Raw genomic sequence first — 5,844 nt, forward strand, 5'->3', positions numbered from 1 at the left:
TAGCAAAGATGCAAAATGAACTAATTTTACTGACATATATTATTATTGATCAATGGATACTTTTAATGTTGTTTCAACATTTAAGGGAAATATATTTTTAAATACTAATAGATAATTAGAAGATTGGTATCAAATTGGTGATTTTTATTTCAATAAGTTGGTCAATCATTCACAACAAATCAAATTGGAGTGGTTAGCTTTCATTTTCCATGGATTCTTGTTTTGATCAGCAGAAAGACATGTAGCATTATATATCCCTTTCGAATTTTTTCCAATTAATTATAATTTATAGTAACAGAATATTTTGTAAAATTCAATTTTATGCCTTTTGAGAAGCAAATATAAACAAAATTTTATTTCATTTATTTTTAAATTTTCATAATCAATGATGTTTGAATCGATACTACATAATATGCATTATTAAGACATACATTGGTCATATTATACATTTATTACCAAATAATTGATCACTGTCTCATCTAAATAAACGTTCAAGTAAATAGTCATGGTGTAATACAACATGATCATTGATTGGTCATGTTTCAACATCTCTATAATAATAATAATAATAATAATAATAATAATAATACTTTTCAAAAATAATATATATATATATATAGTTGAATTAGGTAGCTAATTGATGATAATAAAAGTATAACTTGAAGGAACAATTTAAAGAAGATTGGGTATAGTTGAATTAATTACCTAATTAATTAGTATTTTAATAATAGAGTCGTGAGACATCTTCTAAAAGAACCTAAATTTAAAAAAAAACATATACCATTGAAGATTGCTAGTCGTTTTAAAATAATTTTACTCCTAGTTAATGTGTGACTTGTCCACATCAAAGGATGACTTTATTTGAGTTTTTTATTTAAATAATTTTACTCTTTAATTTGTGACTTATCAGCTTTGTTTTTTAAAAAAAAAATTTGCTTGTGATCCAAGTAAAACTAATAAAATATTTGAAATTTTTGATTTTTCTTGGTTAGTGCCGACATTTATTGATCATTTCATCTAAGGTTCATGAATTACTATCACAGACTTCAACTTTAAAGAAGTTTTTCTTTTTTTAATTTGTAGCAACTTAATATTTTCCTAATTAACTTAATGATTCTATGGTGGAAACTAGAGTTGACTATGAATGTCTAAACATCTTTGGAAGAATAGTGATAGTATAAGAAATAATTAGTGTTTTATATGATTAAGGGGGTGTTTAAATGCAAGGAATGACTACCGTTAAATTAGGATTCATTATGTATAGTAATATAATCCCATGTTTGGGTACATAGCTATTATAATGGAAATGAGTACTGTGGATGATCTAATTATTTACCGTTACGTAATTGTATTACCCCCAAAATTGGGGGGAGTGGGGTGTAATGAACATTATTTATGGCGAAATGATATTTTTACCTATAATTAAGATTTAATTAAATAAAAATTATTAATTTAAATAATTAATTATAATAATTAACATAAATTGGCTAATTTAAATATTTAGTTAGAATAATTGAAAAATTATAATTAATATGAATTATTTAATATACATATTTAATCATAATAACTAGTATAATTCCCTCGCTCTGCTTCGGAGGTTTTGCAATTTTAATGGTTTTAAAATATGAATATTTATGTGTAATAAATATTAATGATAATTTTCATTTATAATAAAGTAAAGGAATACCGAAATAGTATTTACTTTATTAAAAACATTTCCATTGGAAGATCTTTATCATCATAGCTCATGTCTATCAAATCTTATTTATTCAAAACAATTGTAGTTAGATATATATTGTGTTTGTAGAACTATATGATTTGGAATTATGCAACATAAATATCCTACCGCATAGCATCCTTAATAAAATTAATACTCATTGAATATTTTTATTAACAACACAACATTTTATTTATTTCCCATATTTCCCAAATAAATGTTATTCAATATTTTCTAAACAAATACCTCCAAAAAAATTTAGGAAAGATTTTTACTTTGTAAAGACCATTTATTTCCATTAGAGGGTATTATTAAATATTTAATATAAAACTGCTGAGTTAATGCTAATGATGAAATCAATACCATTAAATCTTTAATGTTTATAATGCAATGGAGGAAGTTCTTTTAAAAAAAATTTTTAAAAATTTTCGTTGAAATCCTCTTGGATCAAATTGCCATCCGTTTCCATCAGAAGATCTTATATATTTAATATAAAACTGATTTAATGGCCATGATGAAATCAATGCCATTGAATCTTTTGTTCATAATACAGTAAGAAAAATCTTTTAAACCTCTTTTGAAAACCCGTTTAAATATTTAATATAAAAAATATTTTTTAATGATTATAATTTTAATGAAACATATAATGGAACATTTAATGCAAAAAAATAAATGGAATTAAACAATGATTTTCACCTTCTAAAAATCCGTTTTAATTGAAAGATCTTGTTAAATATTTAATGTTAAAACCAATTTAATGCTCTTAATCAATCCTAATGATGAGATTGTTAATTTATAGTTACCAATAAGTGATTAATAACCTTTTTTTCTTCACATTATATATTTTATAATTAACAAATAATAATGAATATTATATTATATTATATTTATATATATCAAATAATTAAAAATTATAATTATATAGTAATATTTAAAAACTATATTTATTAACCTAATATTTACCCAAATGACACAACGATTGAACTGTTTAATCTAATACCCTACAGAACATGATGTTTGAAGTGATTCTAATAACTATTCTCCAAACATTTTGCAAACTATCGTATACTTTTTTTTTCCATAAAATAATAATATTTTTTTAATAATTATAATTTGTTTGAAACATATAGTGAAACATTTAATACAAATAAATAAATGGAATTACACACCTTCCATTACTAATGTCACATTTAATACAACTTAAATGCAATAAGAGAAATTTTTAAGAAAATTTAAAATTTTCCTTGAAACCCTCTTGTAGCAGATTATACATCTACTTTAAATATATATATATATATATTAAATTGAAATGACATTTTTTCCATTAAGGGATATTTAATTAAATAAAATAATTAATTTACACATTTAATTAAATAAAAATCTTTAATTTAAATAATTAACTAAAATAATTAAAGCTAAACTTTAATTTAAATAATTAACTAAAATAATTAAAGCTAATAATGATGAAGGAGATATTCAATTTAAATATTTAATCATAATAATTATTTTGAATAATGGTATTTAAATATTTTATAAATAATAAAATTATCATGGAATATTACTCATTATTTTATATATATAAAATTATTTATTAGTATTAAGGGCATTAAAGTAATTTTGCTATATTTCTTTTATTTACTATTCGCCTCCAATAGCACAACTTCCAACCAAATACTGTCACGCCCTGACCCGTGGACCCACAGGACGTGACAACCGCCGCAACGATCCCGAGGAGGGATACCCCGCCACTCAACCCCCAGGACACCGGAAGGCTGCCCAATACACCTTAAATTCCACAATATCTAACACAGAAATAGAGTAGACCGCAACTAATACAAAGGTTCTTAAGATACAGAAATGAATACATAAGTTAACAAAATTACTTATATTAAGGGATTCCACAGTTTACATGCCAATAACTAAGAAGATGCATAATTAACTCAAGTAACTACTCTGAAACCAACTCTAGCCATGCACTCCACGCCCACACCGCTTCACTGAACTAACACCTGGGGAGAGTGAATAGGGGTGAGCAACTAAAGTTACTCAGTGAGGGGAGGTTAGCACAACTCTAGTAGAAATATACCAATAGCAATAATAATAATAAATAATCAAAATAAATACTTTACCAAAACAATACCAGTTTAGAAACATTATCACATATAACAGAAATCTTTTAAACCTAATTGGGGTAAAACCCTTTTACCCCAATTAGGTTTTACAACACAAAAACCACAAAACAGAGTTTCAAATACAAGTAAAAACAACTAAATGTCATGGTTTTGAAATAAAAAAGCACAATACCCAACACTCACCCAGCATACATGGTCTAGAAAACTCTCTAAACCTTCGCTATGGTCATGGCTAGGTTTAGAGCTGTCAAGGTACTCATGTCCTTGATGTTGACCCATCAGTTCACCGGTTGGTGACTCACGCTACCCGATGAATATCCGACAGTGGCTCTACACTCCCACTTGAACTAACCCTCGTAGTAATCAACCGATCAACATGCCACCTCAATAGGGTCGGCCTTGGAGACCGCCCTCATCGTAGTAAAAATATCACCATACAATCACCACAATAAACACAACTCCACTCGGAGTACAATAGCCATCCGTAATCATAAATCAATAACACCTCGCCATTTGCACGAGTACAAGATAAAAAAATACAAAGCAAAACTCAAGCTTTTTAACACAAATTAATTTATAAATCCCAACACAAGAAACAACATGGGAATCCTTTCCTTTCAACAATTCAAAAATGAGTTTCAAGCCTTAGATTTTCACAAAATCAATGAGTTTCACAACAAATCCCAAGTTTCACACAAAAACAAAGATTTCACAAACTCATTGAAAGATATCGATTACAAATCCAATGTTAACAAATAAAAATACCAAATAAGACATTCTAGAACTTTTAACAATAATAACTATCATTCACCAAAAATGCCAAACAGTAAAAAAACTAATAAAGATTTACTTAAACCATGATAGAAACCAATATAAGTATATGAATATATATATAGTTACTCGGTATTCTTCTAATAAAAGCTATGCTTTTCAATCCCACTTACAGAATTGGTGATTTGTCTTCCTCGCAAGCAAATCCTCGGCTAAATTTTTACCTCTAGCCAAGACTTCTTTTTCTTGTCAAAGCACAACAATAATTAACAAAAATTAAATCAAACAAGGAAACCATAAGTTTTCTAACAAACAAGCCCAAATCGATCCTAGGGTTGGCTCAAAGCTAAGTCTAAAGATTACCAATGGATTCCTGCTGGTTTTAGCTTCACTCTAGTCCAAAGAAATCAAAGAAATAACTAAAGATTGTCGGTGCCACAGTAACCTCGGGATTGCTACAGTAAAACCGCCCTTATACTATGATTTTCTCCCAATTTACAATACTAAATCAAGAAATTTCTTCACAAACATTCTCATACATGAACAACAAGTCATTGGCTTCAATTTGAGCCTATAAACAACTAAATCCATGGAGAAATCTAGGATTTAAAAAAAATTCTAAAAACAAAGAAATATGAGAAAAATACGGGATAAAACTTAGATCAATGGTCATACCTTATTCAAGAGGATGGGAGAAGGAGAATGGAGACTTTGGTTCGCCGGAAAACTTCGCAGGAAAATTTTTAAAAAAAGAGCAAGGTTCGGCCACACAAGGAAAGAAGAAGAAGAAGAAGAAGAAGAAGAAGAAGAAGAAGAAAGGAAGAAGGGTTTTTAGAGAAAAATTTGTGCTGCTACAATAACAAGTTGCTACAGTAGCAGACTGCTACAGGACCAGGCTGCTACACTAAAAAAAAATCGCTACAGTGAAAAACTGGTTATAACAAATACTGTTTTTATTTGTATTCCTATTCCTATTTTTCCGTTTGGATTGTGTAATGATAATGAAAATTGTGTTTGGTTGAAATAAAATTCATTGGAAGTGAGAAAAAGGAAAAGGAAAAAATGTGGTAATGCTACTCTATTTTGCCCTTAGTGTAAATAAATAAATAATATTGAAATATTAAAATATTTACCAAATATTAATTAAATAATTCACAAAAATTATTTTTAATTTTAATTAGTACAATTAGGTATTTTAAATAAATATTTAATGTATTGTTTTTT

The sequence above is a fragment of the Dioscorea cayenensis genome, chromosome 13 (genome assembly GCF_009730915.1).
Source record: "Dioscorea cayenensis subsp. rotundata cultivar TDr96_F1 chromosome 13, TDr96_F1_v2_PseudoChromosome.rev07_lg8_w22 25.fasta, whole genome shotgun sequence".
In the NCBI taxonomy this organism is placed as follows: Eukaryota; Viridiplantae; Streptophyta; class Magnoliopsida; order Dioscoreales; family Dioscoreaceae; genus Dioscorea; species Dioscorea cayenensis.